Source organism: Lactuca serriola, chromosome 8, assembly GCF_051521515.1.
Source record: "Lactuca serriola cultivar US96UC23 chromosome 8, Lser_US96UC23_V15, whole genome shotgun sequence".
Classification (NCBI taxonomy): domain Eukaryota; kingdom Viridiplantae; phylum Streptophyta; class Magnoliopsida; order Asterales; family Asteraceae; genus Lactuca; species Lactuca serriola.
In genome coordinates, this window is record NC_136415.1 from 314730361 (window position 1) to 314749707 (window position 19347).

Here is a 19347-nt window from a genome sequence, read left to right on the forward strand (position 1 = left end):
ATGTCGATATGGTCCATTCAATAATATACTTCCAACTACTCACAAGCGACCAGTCCTCGGCGAACTTTGGATTGTCCTTTGAAAGTTGTTTAATTATCTTAGTCAAGACCGATTCTTCACTTTCTTCCCTCTAAATGCGCTAGACATTTGGAAAATTTTATAACGGTCAAATATTATAGCATTTGCAATCGATCCCATACCCAAAGTGTACTGGACACGATGCATAATGTCTTACATAAAGATTTGATACTTTATCAATCTTCTGCCATAATATTTTATGTGCTGCGTTCTCAAAATTCAAACTATGAAGAGGAATGCCGTAATCATAATCGAAATTCGAGAACACACTATTGATCCTTGACTAAATTATTAACATTCCACAACCTAAGCCTTTAGATTTGAAATGAAGCATAATATTCTCTCCCTTAATTATAGCAAAACAACTTTTTAACCCTTAGAACTTTGCAAAGTATAACTCTTGTTTTCTATAATTAATATTGCTAACTTGCAATACTTTCCATAATAATCATACAATCATAACATTTATGCTCTCACTATGATGATGATTATTATAAACATAACACTTATGCTTCCACTAGCTTTGACATGTATTCAGAAACCAGCTTAACTTCCAGAAAAACAATACTTATTGAATTTCTTAAGTTCATGTTTCTAATACCTAATGCTTTGATAATCCTTTATCTAAGATTACACACCTTTCTCTTAGATAGCTCATATGTGTGTCTAATCAGTTCAGACTAATTGCCAAACCTCACAATTCAAATTATGGAAAGGGATACCGTAACCATAATCGAATTCGAGAATACAATTTTCACAATCACTATCTTTTTAAAATCTTTCTTAGTGAAAGCGTTTCCTCACAGTCATTTTCATGAAGAAGGGAATCTTATGACACTTAGATTTTAACGGTGTATGTGTTCCTATCCATGTGAATTTGTCAAAACCAAAGTTTACGACAAATTCAAACTCATATGAACCGAACTTTCTTAATCTTGACTTCTTGCCTTATGGTAACACAGCTGCCCACCATGTCTTCCAAGTAGTTAAGCAGCTCACCCTTTCCTATCAATGTACTTTCCATTGATCAAGGTGCCTGCCTTTTATGTGTTCAAATGAGAACTCATAGAACTCACATGCATAATTAACTCAATTGGAATGGCACATAAATTTCAACACGATAGGTTGTAAACCTCAACTCATGTGCTAGTGATGATCGATAAGGTTTATTTGATTTGTTCTTGAAACCTTTCAAGACCATTAAGACTCCCACTGACTCCTTGACATATAAGATTCTCATGTCAATAAACATTTCTTGACAAACAAATATTCAAGATTTAGTGTAGTTTAAAACACTTCATAAATTGGTCCTAGTTGGTCTTTGTCTTATCCAAGACATCACAACTTTCCACATTTGATGAATGTTATAAACCTTCTTAATGCTTATCACTCAATGTTACAATCTTAACTTTAAGACTTGTTTTGGAACGAAGTATGATTGACTTCTTGATTTAACCATTTCTTCAATTCTTGATTCCTCTTCTTAGACATACAATTGTACTAAGACTCACTTAGAGGATTAATTAAGATATGGTTCTTAATCATTAAGACCTATCATAAAGCATAAAAGGTACTCTCCCTTCTTCTTAGAATTGAGAAACTTTTATCTTTTTGCCTACTTGATTCTTCTTATTCGTTCTGCTATTGATTTAAACTTTTTCAATCAATTCAGAATTACACTTAATCTTGTAAGTATAATCATATTTACTAATCCTTTAGTAAATCATGATGAATATCTTTGTTACTCTTATGGTGGACTTGATCAACACGCAACTTTGTGTACTCGATCTCCTAGTCCTTCACTTGACACTTTGTCAATGAATTAGTCTAATTTCCAAATATGAAATTTCTCATTCATCGTGCAACCAAGTAGCATGATTCCAAGTTTCTGTCCAATTGAAACTTGGGTGATGATAAACTCTCCTTATTCGGTAAATTTTCGACATTTCCATAATTAAGAATCAAATCCATTATTGCTAATAATAGAAACATTCAAACATCAATTTTTCATACACTCCATTGCAAGGATAAATAAATACTATAAAATCAAAATTTATTTTATTGCGGAAAAATTTGTCCTTACAACGCAATCCATTGAAAAACTATGCTAATACATATTTCTTAGCAATCTAATTCTAACTCTAAGTAGTAGCTCGGGAATCTAATCTTCAAGTAATGTGATCGAAATCCATTTCTTCACGGTTAGATTCTGCTCACTTCTTCCCTTAAGCTTCTTCTCTTTTCTTCGATCCTACATAACATCAATTGTAATCTTATCACATTATGTATTAAGAATCTAGAATGGGAGCTTAAAAGAGTTAGTCAATGGATTTTACCTAAAGCAGAGCCATACGTTTTGACTCTCCCATCTCTTAGATCTCTTAGGTAAATAAGGCAGCTTCGTCTCCAATGCCCCTTCTCTTGGCAATAAAAGCAAATCGACTCTTTTGGAACAGCACATGGAACTACTTCAGATATTGCCTTTCTCTTATGATCGAACTCTTCGATCATGGCATATCTTTCATTGCCATTGCCTATATCCATAGAGGTCTTGAAGGAAGATTCACCAATCAACTTTGCTTTTCTATTACGCCAAACCATTGCTGATTCAGAAGCAATAAGCATATAGGTGAGATCTATAAGGGTCACGTCACAGTTCATCATATAGTACTCTCTTACTAACTCACTATATGAGTTAGGAAGTGACTGAAGAACCCAGTCCACAGCCATCTCCTCACAGACAACGGATCCCAACATTCTTAACCTATCAATGTGTGACTTCATCCCTAGGACGTGTGCACACATTGACTTTCCTTCTTTATGTTTACTTTCCAAAAGGGCTTGAGTGAGTTTGAACTTTTCAAGTCTTAGAACTTGTGGGTTAGGGAGAATAATTGGAGGAGGAGGAGGAAGTGAAACGTGATCTCTTGTTCCTCGATCGAATCATGGAATAGCATCTTTATGTGGAATGCTTGTTCCACGGGATTTGGGAAGACCATAGTTGTCGTACTTTGACATCTACAAAACGGGAGAAAACGAATTCAAGTTAGTTGATTGATTGAGTCCTTAGTAAATCACCCAAATGAGATACTAAGGCTAGGACCCAACACAATACGCTACAACCTAGAAAAGGATGTCGTAATCTAGTTGCAGGATATTTGAAGGTAAGTGAATAACGATTCACTAGTTTCCACCATGAAAGACGAAAAAGAAATTTAAGTTTTAAATCTATGAAAACTCCTAGATCCTTTGAGATTCATTGAACATTTCAATGGCATGTTTAAATCTCGATATGCCCCTCTAGTTTGTGACTGGGATGCCGAGGATCACAAAGCGGGTGTGAATAACCATGCAAACTTACATGGTGCCCTCACATGTTACAGTCACCTATTCGATGTGCCGGTAAACCACACACGCTCCACCGAACTATGACAAACATTGAGTCACCCTTTGCTACCTTTGCTTAGAACCATTTAGTGTGCCGGTTAACCATACACACTCCACTAACGTCTTTGCAAGGGCACAAAGTGTAATTTCATGGAATTGCATCAATTCACTTTTGCCTAAGTAACTAAGATTGCGAATTTGTAAAACATTTAGTTACTTTTGTACTTCATTATACTTATATTGGAAGGTTTTTGTCCTATCCTACCCGTTCGGCTAACGACCCTCCACTAGTCAAGAGTGCGGTGGGTAAGAGTGGATACCCATTCAATCGCCATTTTATACGAAATTTCCTTAAACACCCCTTATAGACCAGCTTCGTGAATGAGGCCTACTAACGGTAAGACTGACTTTTACTCATACATATATATAATGTTAGACTTTTAATGTGATATATAGTATAGGGTGCATTTTACACTTTTAAAATACTAGGTCGTCAAATTTAACGATTATACTTTTAATTCAATTAAATTGTAAACCAAAACTTTATGGATTTATTAAACCTCTTTTAATTACACACCTTAATTAATTAAGAAAACCATAAGGGTGTGATTTTAACTTTTCAAAACAATACTACGGTTTTAGAATTTAACATTCCTAAATTAAACCTTTAATCAACTTTTAAATTCCAAAACTTGAGGGCAAGTTTTGAAACATTTCAAAACATTAGGGTTTAGAATTTAAATATACATCAAAATTAACCTTTTAATCAAAATTTAAATTCCAAAACTTGAGGGAAAGTTTTGAAACCTTTTCAAAACATTAGGGTTTCAACTATTTAAATTTCAAAACTAAACTTTTGAGTTTAAATTTAAACTATAAAACCTAAAGGGGAAAAATTGAAACTTTTCAAAACACAAGGATCAAATAACAAATAATATAAATTAAACAATTAATTTTGTCATTATCTATGTTTGACCTAATTTCAATTTCGTGCAAAATAAGTTACCCAATTAATACAAATAATCAACTTTAATCATATAAGGAAGTTATTATCTAATCAATTGGTAATTATCTTTTGTTTATCAGTAGGGGCCTACTCGCCGAGTCCATCAGGCAGGCTCACAAAAAACGAATTTTTCAAGCATGAACATACAACAAGGCATCAATACAATAGAAACCAATCAAGGCTCTGATACCACTGATGGGTTTTAGCTATAAGAACATCCTATGTGCTCATACAAACCCTAATGCTTGGATCTAGGTTTCTCTATTGTACATGCAATTCATCCAATACTATAAACCCTAGATCTAGAATATGATAATCAATATAACATATAATTAGCGTTTAGATCATACCTTGATTGTTATGTATCAATAACAATCTCAAATCCTTCTTGTATTGACTTTACAAAGCATAGAGTCACAAATGTCACTCCTCTAATGGTTCACAAACACCAAGAGCAAGAGGATGAAGAAGAGAAGAGAAGGAAGCTGCCCAAAACGTGTGGAAACCCTAGAAGAAAGCTTGTCCACGTTTTTGGGGAATAAGGGCTCCTTAAATAGTGAGGCTATTAGGGTTATCTAACAAGGAAATCCTAATTTTGATGCTTAAGCCCTAAGCAACCCATGGACTCCTTTCCTTAAAGGCCTTGGACGATTTCTAATGGGTTTCCCCATAGAATTCGTCCACTCCTTAATATAAGGCAATCCATAGCCCAAATTGCAATTATCTTACAATTACAATTCCAATCCCTTAAGTTTAATTAATCTCTTTTAGCCACAAACTTAATTCTTATTAATTCTAGACTAATATTAATTAAACAATATGATTTCTCCTTTAATATATTAATAAATCATATTTAATCCTTTCTCTCCATAATTCATCCTATCAAGTTGCTTTGGTGAAGGTAACCCAAAAGGACCATGCACCATCCAGTCAAGCACATACCAAAATAGTTATGCACTTAGACACTAATCCAACAGTATTTTGGGTATGTTACACATCTTATATACATCTTGTACATAAAGATTTTCTTCTAAACTGATTAACTCATATAAATTCTATTAGTTCTTCATAAGTACTCATAGATTGTTCTTATTGGCGTCCAACGACTTACCTATGTATCTAATTAGTATCTTATGATATGTTTATAGCATAATTATATACCTGGTCTTGTGTATACTACGAATTAAATGATGAATTCACTATCTGCTAGGTCCTTTTGAGGAATGCTCAAAATAGAGCCATGTGGTAATGCCAAGACTCCTCCAAATGAAGCTTATATCTTAATCTCTTTCAAGATATTGTCAATATATGCATAAACATTTAAAACTTTAACATTCATCTCTATCTATATCCATAGTTTTTACATTCCAAGAATGTATCTTGTCTTTGCTAAGTCTTTCATTTGAGAAATAGTTTCCATGTAAAGGCAAAATGCACTTGCATAGTCGGAATGTAATTTATCATGATTAAATATGTCTCATTTATACAAGATTAGGAATATCACTACACTCCCACTAATTCTTTTGTAAACAAAAATGTTATCTTCCATTTTATATAGAAATATACTTTATGTTTTAATATTAAAAAGATTATCGGAAACTTGATATGTTTATTTTATATACACAATTGGATATTTAAGTATTATACATTTTGTTAGGATAACTTTGTATAAGAATACCTCCAAGCTAAGCTACATAGACATATCTAAATATGTGTCTATTAAGAAAAGCAGTTTTCATGAAATCTATTTTCCATATCTCATAATCAAAATATGTAGTTATGGTAAATAATGTCTTTATAAATCTAATAACAGCTACTTGAGAAAAGGTTTGGTCATAATCAATGACATGAGTATAAGAAAACCTATTGTAATAAATCTAACTTAATCAAGCCGGTACAAGACTATTACACATAGATTACATCTCAATGTTCATGACTTTAAGTCTTTTACCAAGTTTAATGTTTGATATAGTATTTTGGTATTTGATGGATTTGCCAGAAACCATTAAGAATTACTCATCAATGAGAGATTCTATAAGTCTCATGTTTTAATGCTTTATACCGTGTATATGAATAATTATTATTCATTTTTTTTTAACAATTTACTGCTAAAACTAGTGCCAATTCTTGCTACACTAGGGTAGGGTTTTTGAGCTACTTCAAGTTCCATGTGTCTCCCACTTACTTTGTCATCAGAAGCTTTCTTTATGACAACACAACTTTTAGAGGAATAGGAAACCTTCATGGTGGGTTTGTATAAACAACAAACTAAACAACCTTTTAGAATATTCTACAAATATGTATTTAGTAGACTTTTGGTTTAGAAGCTTTAGCCTTATATATACTTCAAATCCTCAAAACATTAAGTAAGACAAGGGTGGAGCCTTTCTACACCAAATATCATAAAATGTTCTATCTACTCATTAGTTGCTTATTGTATTGGAGATACAAGTAACAGTGATTAAGGTACAATACCTAAAGGATAAAGGAAGATAACATCTACTGATTAGAAATTAAATCACATCTAGTAAGGTTCAGGTCATCATTTATTATGTCTAAGGCTTTAGATGATTCTATTGATTTGTATCTGTTTATAGAACTTTTATTTAGAAAACATTGATATTATCGTTCTATTAAGAGATCTAGTTCTCAAAAATATAATTTAATCATTTCAAATTGTGAAGGTGATCATTATGAAAAACGGTTAAGTAAATAACCAGTTATTTAACTAATTACCTGAGACGTATATTTACACAAGCTAACGTGAAAACATACTTATTTCGAAAACAAATATTAATTACAAAACAAGTAATTTATGTTCTTTTCATAAATAACAAAGTAAACTTCAAAAGTGAAGTTCCAACTTGATTGTGCCCAACTGCTTACTCTTATGTTTATTTATAAACATTTGAAAATATTAGATTAACATAAAGTATCAAGTACTTGATTGTTAAATGAAAAGTATGAGCTCTATATGTTAAAACCAAGATCCATCTCAATAGGCCTTCCAAGATTTTTTGGGCCTAAAGGTATCATTTCGATGAACAATGGGCCATTTTGAACAAACATGGTGACTCTTGTCAGCCTAGTATTCTTCTTGTGTTTGAACTCACTCAAACAAAATATCATTATATCATAGGAATACCTACTTCACCTGGTGAAACATATAAAATGTGTCTATGTTTCCAATTCCTTTCGATGGTCAGGAACAATTGCTCTTAGTATGATGTCGGAAACATCTTCATTATCATAGTGATTGTAACACCAGAAAAATTAGGGGAAAAAATTTAACTTTTATAAAACAATAATTAGGATATACCAAGTGGTATATATCGTAACGAGGTTTCCAAAAATATAAAGAACACTGAAAAGCGAGTTATAACGAAGAAGTTATGACCAATCGAAGATCCGTGGCAATACCGGTAAAACACTGTTAAGCATAAAAAGAGAAATTCCAATAAACTACTTTTCAACCTTAGGTGTCTAAAGGAAAGTTGTAGATATCCCAAACCGTAAACATACATAAAAAGAACGCCTAAATCTGACTTCGTATGAGGAAGTTATGATTTTTTGAAGTTTCTGACCTAGCAATAGACAGCTAAAAATTCAAAATAGAGATCTAGCGGTCTTTAGCCGACACAACCTAAACGAAAGTTGAAGACCCCGACAATAGGAGTACAACAGTAAAAAGTCTGACGGAAATGGGCACCAGATGAAGGAGTTATTGAATTTAAACGGACTTTTCCAGGCCCGACCTGTAAAAAATAATATAATAAAAATAAAATCAAAATTCTCCGATGGAGTCTAAAAAGAGTTGTAGAGTCTTTTCTTAGCTAAGCGTGGATATAAAGAACGTCGAAAACGGAGCTCGTATGCGAAAGATATGATTTTCTGAAGTTTGGGACACGAATTTCGACGCTGTGTTAGCATTGTCAGTATTCACGACGTGAACACTGTGTTCACGACGTGAACAGTCTGACTGATGCATTTTAGAGCCACTTGTCATATGACGCATGCCATGACGATTTTGGGACAAAATCACGATGTGAATTAGCAAAACTCACGACGTGAACTTCGATTTTCAGCCTATATATAGAAATCGAAGCCTTTCGAGTTTGGCCACTCATTCGTAACCTCTCTCCTACTTCTACTCTCTGTTAAGCCCCCCTAAACCACCCCGAAGCCCTGGTAACACTCCTGGAACATAATGCAAAGCCCGACGCCCCGAAGTTCCCGAGACACTGCTTCTCTCCAGTCGAAGTACTACCTGCGTGAAGCCCCGTGTTTTATACACAAGCCCTGAAGGAAGTTCTATACTCCCGAGATCCCCGAGAATCCCGAGATTTCAACTCTCTCTAGTCGAAGTTCTGCATGATTCTTCTCTCAACTACTTCAAAACAACCATTTCAATCGAGTGAGTTCTTACCCCTACAACCACACTTTGAATACGTTTTTAACTGCTTTAAACACTTTAAGGGGGGGGGGGGAATACAAGTAAACACACAGCTAAAATCATGTGAAACATCGATCTTTTGCTATACTTTTCATACTGTTGTTTTAACGATCATATGAAGTTGTTACCATGCAAAACACCTCACAACACAACCTTACCCTCTTGGGATACAATATGTTTTATAAATAGAAATATGTTTTATTTATACATTTGCATACTACATCATATCAAGGGTAACCATTTTCAACTATAACATGATGTTTTTACCAGAAAACTCAACTCATCGTCACGCCTTTGTAACACAGTAGAAAAGGAAATCATTTCATACAAATAATTTTTCATCATATTACTCGTGAACTTGTTGTTAGCCATCCTTGTTAAACCATTTTATGCATTCAAAGAACTTATGATTTATGCTTTGTCAAACATTGTGAAAGAGGACAAACATTGCATGCAAAACTATCACCTTAATACAGACTTAGTTGAGAATCCGTGAGACGATTACATCTTTAATGCTACCTTTTTGTTAATACCTAAAGTCCTGTCAATTATAACCAGAGTCTCCCGTTTGGAGAGCGTGTCAAATCTGTATAGATCTATACGGGAAGTCATGATCTCGCGCCCTGACTGTTAGCTATAGTCCTTTGGGTGACAGTTTGTCAAAACGTTTCGACGCCTGAAGACCATCGCCACAAGCATATTATGTTTAGTATGGTTATAAAACTCACCGGATAGACAATTACTATGGTATTCCGATTTTATGAACGAGTAGTTATTAAAACTATTCTTCATCTAACAACTGCGATCTTCTTATAGCTTTATTATATAAAACTATGCTTCAACCTGTAAGCATGTCAGATGCTTGCGATTTTCGGTCATAGAGACTGCCTGTTACATTAGGAAAATAAGGGATTTTCCTGCATCTAAAACAATCAACTAATAGGAAAATAAGGGATTTTCCGGGTGCAACTATTTACAATTTACAACATGAACATTCAGATGCATTTCATACTTTTATAAGAAAATAAGGGATTTTCTTGGAAAAAGCACGAACTTTGGAATGACATACATTTTCTCAAAACCGCTTATGAACTCACCAACTTAATTGTTGACACATTTTCTTTCAAATAACTTGTATTCTCAGGAACCGCTAAGCAGGTTTGGAAAGCATCTTTTGGGGATTAACGTTCTGGCGTTAATGACTTCTTTTGAAACATGTTATTGTATTTATATTTTGAATATGTAACAACAACGATTATGTAAACACTTTTAAATATTTATATATTTGGTGGTGTGTACTTTCCTTACTATGCAATTGTTATGATACTGAATATGACGTCCTCCGCCCGCGAACGTTTCCGTCATTCGGGTTTGGGGGTGTGACAGATTGGTATCATAGCTTTGTTTATAGTGAATTAAGTATATCAAAACCATTTTTGGTATACAACTATAAACACAACTAGGAAAAAACACTCTGAGTAAGAGTCATACTTTTAAAATAAAATTTATTTAATTTTGTTGTAAAGTAGGCATGCATTCATTTAATATTAATAACAGGGTCAGTATCATAATTAAAACAATATAGATGTATTATAGATGAGTTGTACAATATAGGTATGCTTTGAGATATGTAGTTAGGACTGGGATGAATATAGCTTGATCAACTATATTTGTCTGAGAGCCGACTAGCATATGCCAGGGGATAGCTACAATGGACAACAAATCTAAAACTTACCAAACTTATCAACCTTAGAATGAAACATAACATTTAGAATACTATAGGAGTATTTTATGCATACAATAAGTTTAACTTTGATTTTCAACCTTATGTGCCTTAGTTCTATACAATCCTTATCTCATTATTCTCGTACAAACACAATGGTTGGATTCCACCTACTAGGAGACCCCTACTATCCGAACCAAGACAGTGGAGAAGGGATACAGAATGATCCAGAAGAAGAAATACAAGAAGAATCAGACTCAGATCCTGAGGACAATAACCTACTCTTAGCAGCTCCAATTCAAAATCCTAATCCTCGACCGGAATTTCATGCCTCGACACCTCTATGGGCAGCCAACCTGAATAGGTGGAGTCGCGAACAGGTTTAACCCCTTCCATTCAATGGAGACCGAAACTTTTACAATCTAAGCGAGGGAGGCTCAGCAGACAGAGTCCTTCTTATATTGGTTCACGAAATTGCTCGCATTGATGAACAAGGAAGGACAACCATCCATCGAACTAAGGAGAATGATGCGAACACTGGACTCAATATAGTTTGCATCCGACAGTTAGGATTAGCTCACGGGAGAATCGTATATCAAAATGAAGCTTGGCAGAGAGAGCCAACTGAAACTCAAACTGAAGTCGGGGAACTTAGAGCACGCCAGGCAAGGTGTGAAATGCGTTTGCTCGAGATGGAACGTCAGTTGGCAGGTCAAAAGGCTTAGCAGAACAGTTCCCGCCGCCAGTAGAGGATACTCTACTTGCTCCTTCTTTTGGGTTGTGAAATAACCTTAGTATGTACTCTAAGAAGTACTCTTTTCATGTAATTATTCATATCTAGCAAGTACTGTCTCGTTAAGTCTTTGTACTGTCAGGTTTCCCTGTGTGGTATATTATAGACCTACCCCAAGGTTGAATTTTCCGAATTCTAAGTAACTGTATACCAACTAATATGACATACCTCTTTCTTCCTTTAAAGATCTTCACTATCAATTCGTACTCTGGCTATGTAAGCAGTTCATGTCATAAACTATTATAGCAACTCGCTACATTGTCCCTGACGATCTAATCTATTGTAGTTCATTGTTATTGAACTCAATAACACTAGCAAAGTCTTGCCACCATTTCATCGGTAACCCTATAGTTGGAAAATACATTCTCGCTAATCAAATGAACTAAACCTTGAGATAAACCCAACTTTTCTATCACTTACACCCTTTAGAGAGAAACGGTTATCGTAGGATAACTAACCTTTATAACTTCAACTAGGGAAATTGAAACAACGACGGCGATTAAAACGCGCCTGATGAAAAGCAAGGACGCCGTGTTTATAAGATACAAGATATAACAAATCATTACCACCGAGGAGAGGACAGAGAATAGAGGGAACCACTCATGAAGCATGAGAGGTGGTAGAGAACGTGATGCTTCAGACTATTAAGTAATAATTATTATTACCTAATTTGTTGGTATGTATATTACTCACGCTATGAGATGGGTACATCACAACCCTCAAGTATAAATAGCTCATAAGGAATGTAAGTCGGAACATTAGAAACCGAATAGCAAAGTGAGAAAATTATATGTATAGAGTCCAACTAAAAACGATCCTAGTTATCTAACCAACTCGTTTCACATCATGTAACAGAATCATGTCTTCACCTGGAAGTAATCAACCAACTACCGTCACACCACTCCTGCATATAGACTCGGTTATTCTTCACGCTGCAGTCACAATCGCCGTATCAGCCATCATGGCTTATATTAATGCAAGTAATGCTAGTAAAAATGGGAATGGTATCGACCCTTCAAATCTTTGCAACAATCAAGGAAACCAACAAGTGCGAGCCCATAAGAATACTCCAACCCACAAACCTCATAACAAGAAACGAAAACCCAGGAATAAGAAAGGGAACAGTTTGAAACAAGGACCTCCCAAAAGACAACATATAGTGACAGCTCACACTGTTACTATTCCTACCACCCCAAAACCCCTAAGGTCGTATAACGACAACCAACCTAGGTGCAACCGATGCAACATTCATCATCACGGACCTTGCCGTGAAAGGTATTGTGCTAGGTGCAACAGGAAGGGGCATGTCGTCCGCTACTGCAGAGGACCAATCCACCCACCCTCTCTAACCAAGAATGTCGGAGTTGGCCATACTTGCTATGAGTGTGGAGCAACGGGGAACTTCCGAAGGGACTACCCGAGAGCAAACAACAGAAATGCTAACGGGAGAGGTCGAGAATTCACAATGGGCCAAGAGGAAGCCGTTGCAGATCCCACTGTTGTTACGGGTGCATTTCCCTTCGATAACTCCTATGCATACATTTTGGTTATTAGCGGAGCGGAGATGAGTTTCGTAAGCCATAGATTTAAAAATCTACTCAATCAAACAACCCAATCATTCAGCAAAATCTTCATAGTAGTAATATCAACTGACTAAAAGCACTGAAAACACATAATTAGAATGCACTATCCCACTAACGAACACTTTTACTAATCGACTTCACTATTAATACGATAAGCAGTTCCCAAATTGCTACTAGAAATGGATTGGCTTGGTCTTCACCATACCAGTTGCATGTGCTATGAAAAGACCCTTCACTTTCACCGTTAACTAACAAAAACCTTTTGATCTATAACGACAAACCCAAATGTCACACCCTAAAACCGGAACGACGGAAACGTTCTGGGGTGGATGACGTCATGTCAAGTATCACAACATATGCAGTATAGTAATCAAAACAACAACCATTGCATTAATAGTAATAATTTTACATCGGTTACATGTTATAGTAATATCAATGTAATTACAGAGCATAACATAGAAGCAGCTCGGTACTAGACTGTCTTCACACAAAAGCTCCTGGGATGTACCTGTCTATCGCTGACCTGAGAATACAAGTTATTTTGTAAGCGAGTATCAACATTTTATAATGCTGGTGAGTCCATAAGTCTTTAGTGTCATTTGTATAAATATGCATTTTTATTCAAAATAACTTTATGAAAAGTAGTTGTTTAGAATCTACGGTGTCCTAGCGTCCTTTCTAGAAAATCCTATATTTTCTAAATAAAAGCAGTCTTCTACCAAAATACGGTATTTGACTTTAAAGAAAGTAGGAGAATATCACTAGTAAAAATAGTAGGGGAAAATAACATATGCCTCAGCAGAAATACTGTTGACTAAGGCAAAAGAAATCATAGACTCCAGGAGAGTATTAAATGAATGATACGCCTGGCTCAGTCTAACAAAATGAAACACAGACCCCATATGGTATCAAATGTACGATATGGCTAGCAGGGTGTAAAACAAAGAATACAGAGACCCCAGACAGTATCAAATGAACGATACAGCTAGCATGGTCTAAAACAAAGAAACACAGACCCCAGACAATACCAAATGAACGATACCGCTAGCAAGGTCTAAAACAAATAGTAATCCTAAGTGGGTGTTTCAAAAGTACCGTGTTAATTCCCATTACCTTAAGGCCATGAATTATAAGGTAAACATGGAGATACTGTTGGGTTTTGAGCAATCTAACACTTCCTAAGTGTGCATGCAACCCTAATAAACCTTGGATCTATGTTTGTCTAAATACATGCAAAATAATAATTTTCCAAGGTTTATAACCTATCTAACATGGCATGGGGAACATTTCAACATAAAAGTTAGAAGAGATTACATACCTTTTTTATGAGTTTGGTTCTTGAGGAGTTTGAGGGCCAAGCACCAATAGTGTGAATGCCTCAAATGGAATCACAAAACACCACAAACTCTTGGAAAACTTTGAGAGAGTATACACACTTTTTATTTTTCGGCCACACACAAGCACACACACACTAGTTCACTAGTTGCCATTTCATGCACCATAAGCATGCTTATATAGTGTACATGGTTAGGGTGAAACCCTAATAACCCATGACCTTTCCTTTTCCAAGGATCCATGGGTTAAAAGCTCCATGGATCATCCATGGACTTCCATCAAAGCCTAGCCCATTAACAAATGAGTGTTAGCCCACACCATATAAAACCAATAGCCCATAATCTAATTAGTCTTCCTTTTAATCTCTAAATTAATTCATAATTAATTTAAGACTAATACTAATTAAATAACATAACTTTATATTAATATATTATAACTTATAATATATTAATAAACATATGTATATAACTCTCATAAAATTATCCATAAATAGTTTGGATGAGATGCAACCCAAATGGACCATGCCGGTCGGGTCAAGTATATACCAAATAAGTTATGGACTTAGACACCTTATCCAACAGATACTTGTATCCATACTGATTGACACTAGAGTACTTGATGCCCTGCAAGTGTCGGAATAATTGTGACATTTGTCACCCCTTGCCTTGTAACTGGTCGATGGAAACCTTTATGTCTATATATGCATACATAATATATAACTAATGTTTAAATGACCTTCGGACGGTTAGTCGATACCCACCAGACCACATCCCAACGAGGAAAAGGAAATAGGGCGAACTAGCCTTCTTAAATCTTTTGAACGTTATTTATATAACTATACAAATACAGGCATGCATTTAACGAAAGATCTATGAATGATGAATGTAAGGATGCCCTTGCTAGCCAAGGGAAATGAACTGGTCGATGGAAACCTTTATGTCTATATATATATATATATATATATATATATATATATATACATGATATATAACTAATGTTTTTAAGAAAATTGATCATATAATCCTCTGTTCTCATGATATCAGCCGGACAAACACATGGAACTATGTCTTGCTTATTGTCTGGCAGTTGTTTCTCGATTTCCGATTTGTTTGACTAAGAACTTCACTGAACACATCAGTTTAGTTCTGACCGGGCCCGGTACATGGGTCAACACAAAACCATCGAGGGGCCCAGATATCGCTTCTATTTCTAGAAGGAACAGATAAACTTGAACTCATATGCTTGTTCTACTACTTGTTGAATTGTACACAAAGGCACGTTTTATAACATCAAGTTACTGATGTGTTTTTCGTGCAATCAATGCACAACCAACTCATAGGTAACAACTTATATCTCTAGGTTTGAAGACTTATATGATATTATCGTCTCACGGTCACTCGAGATAAATTCCATGAAGTGATGCAAGTGAGCGTGGGTTTATACCAATACTCATAACTTATGAGTACTCATGAATGTTGCAGCAACCATTGCCATGTCTAAACACCTTTAGCCATCTACAAACCCAATTCATGACAATCTTGATTCATACCTACTTCCGACGTATGACCGATTGTGGAGGTTTGAATAAATTAATTATTCTGGAAGTCAAAACATGCAAAACTGAAACAATAGTAAATAATTGACAATGATAGTAACACTTTATTCATAAATAAATCACAAATTTTATTCATCATCAAACGGCGATTACATTTTACAAGTTTCAGGAAATCTATCTAATCTGTAAAGCTAATATCGTCCCTCAGCCCAATGCGCCTCGCATGCTGAAAATGCTTAACCCTCGTCAATCCCTTCGTATGGGGATCGACAGGATTCTCATCCGACGATATCCTCCTTGCCACAAGGAGTCCTTCATCAATCTTGTGTCTTATGAAGTGATATTTTCTGTTAATGTGTCGGGATCTGCCATGATCTCTTGGTTCCTTGGCTAAGGCAACCGCACTATTGTTGTCACAGAAAATCTCCATAGGTTCTTTAATAGCTGGTACAACTCCAAGGTCTCCGATGAAGTTCTTTAGCCATATCGCCTCCTTTGCTGCTTCACTCACTGCTATATACTCTGATTCACAAGTCGAATCAGCCACCGTCTCCTGCTTGGAACTCTTCCAAGAAATTGCCCCTCCATTTAAGGTAAAGATCCAGCCCGACTGAGAGCGGAAGTTATCCCTATCAGTCTGAAAACCAGCATCACTATACCCTAATACTCGCAAGTCATCACTCCCACCAAGGGTAAGGATCCAATCCTTAGTCCTCCGCAGATACTTGAGAATGTTCTTTACCGCGGTCCAATGAGCCTTGCCCGGGTTCCCCTGATACCTACTGACCATGCTCAAAGCAAATGCTACATCAGGGCGGGTACAAGTCATAGCATACATGATCGAGCCAACAGCGGAAGCATACGGTAATTGGCTCATCTCAGCTATCTCTGCCTCTGTACTCGGACTCTGAGTCTTACTTAGTTTGGCATTGCTTTGGATCGGTAAATCTCCTTTCTTGGCATTCTGCATGTTAAACCTTTTCAACACCTTATCCAAGTAGGTACTCTGACTAAGTCCAATTAGTTTTTTACTCCTTTCTCTTAATATCCTTATCCCTAGGATATAGGTAGCCTCCCCTAGGTCCTTCATAGCAAAGCACTTCCCAAGCCAGGACTTAACCTCCTCCAAGGTTGGGATGTCATTTCCTATAAGTAGTATGTCATCCACATACAGTGCCAAGAAGCTAACTATACTCCCACTAGCTCTGACATACACGCAAGACTCATCTTCACTTCTCGAGAAGCCAAACTCTTTTACCTTATCATCAAAACAAAGATTCCAGCTACGAGATGCTTGTTTTAATCCATAAATGGATTTCTCAAGCTTGCATACTCTATTAGGGTACTCTGCACTGACAAAACCCTCTGGCTGATTCATATACACATCCTCAGCCAACTTTCCATTAAGGAAAGCGGTTTTGACATCCATTTGCCATATTTCATAATCATGAAATGCTGCAATGGCTAGCATAACCCTAATAGACTTAATCTTTGCTACTGGCAAGAAGGTTTCATCATAATCAATACCCTGAGTCTGAGTAAAACCCTTCGCAACCAGTCGAGCGCTTATAGGTATGCACTTTTCCTTCCATGTCGGTCTTCTTCTTGAAGATCCATTTGCACCCGACTGTTTTACGGCCTGGTACATTGTCAACCAAGTTCCAAACTTGATTGTCATACATGGACTGTATCTCGCTGTCCATAGCCTCCTTCCATTTAGCAGACTCTGGGCCTGCCATGGCTTCCTTAACACTGCTAGGTTCATCCAAATTTACCAGTGTACTATCGCTGATAAACGTATCACCTTCCATAGTAATATGAAAGCCATAATAAAACGAAGGTGTGTCCCTAACCCGTGTGGAACGCCTCGGAGGTATAGACATGTCAGCTTGCTCAACAGGAGTTTCCTCCTCAGGTTGACTGCTAGTGTCTGAGGTTCCTTCACCAATTGCTTCTTGAATTTCTTCAAGATCAATTTGCCTCCCACTGTCTCCTTGGCTCATAAATTCTCTCTCAAGAAAGACCCCTCTTCTTGCTACAAAGACCACATTTTCACGAAAGACACCTTTCGCTTCGGGGTTCGAGCTTATCATGAGTCTCACACCTCACGAAAGCCTCGCAGACCCAAATCTTGATGTGGTTCAAATTGGGAACCTTCCCAGTCTACATCTCATGAGGTGTTTTGGTAACCTTCTTTGTAGGGACTAGATTAAGGATATGGGCGGTAGTCTCTAAGGCATACCCCCAAAAAGAGATTGGTAGCGAAACTTGACTCATCATAGAGCGAACCATGTCCAGCAAGGTTCGATTACGCCTCTCGGCTACACCATTCAGTTGTGGTGTCCTGGAAGGAGTCAATTGTGAGACAATCCCACACTCCTTAAGATAGTCAGGAACTTGGTACTAAGATACTCACCACCTTGATCGGATCGAAGCATCTTAATGTTCCTGCCCAATTGATTTTCTACTTCCTGTTTGAATTCCTTAAACCTTTCAAAGGTTTCTGACTTATGTTTGATTAAGTAGACATACCCATATCTACTAAAATCATCAATAAAAGTCACATAATACCGATTAGCATCCCTTGTGGCGGTTTTGAAAGGCCCACATACATCAGTATGTATTAGGTCCAACAAACCCTCACCCCTTTCACAAGTTCCAGTGAAGGGTGATTTTGTCATCTTTCCAAGTAGACAAGATTCACAACTATCATCCGATTTAAGGTCGAATGACTCCAAGACTCCACTCTTTTGGAGTTGGCCTATGCGTTTCTTGTTTACATGTCCAAGACGACAATGCCACAATGATGCTTTATCTAGGCTAGTAGAAGAATCAATATACAACACATTATTTCCTAAGTTGTCTACAATCGACACAGTTTCATACACACCATCACAAGGTAACGCTTTAAATTAAAACACATTTTTAAAGAAAGCATTAATAGCACCACATTCATTATCAAACGAAAAGGTAAAACCTTGTTTGTACAAAGCATGAGAAGAAATAATATTTCTCGCCATTTCAGACGAGTACACACATTTCTTCAAATCTAATTTTAACCCATTATTAAGCAACAAAGTATAAACTCCAATCTTGGAAACAGGCGAAGCCTTCCTATTCCCCATGATCAAGTTTATCTTTCCATGCTCCACATCCTCACTTCTTCTTAGGCCCTACATATCAGAACATATGTGAATACCACATCCTATATCAAGCACCCAAGAGTTAGAATATAATGAGTAATTAGACAATATAGTGTAAATACCTGCATGGGTGGGTTTCACTTTCCCATCCTTTAGATCCTGCAAGTACTTAGGGCAATTTCGCTTCCAGTGTGCCTTTTCATGGCAATAGAAACATTCAGCATCCTTGGGAATGGCAGAAGGAGTGACAGAACCGCTCTTGGTCTTCGATGTGGAGCCTTCAAGAGACTT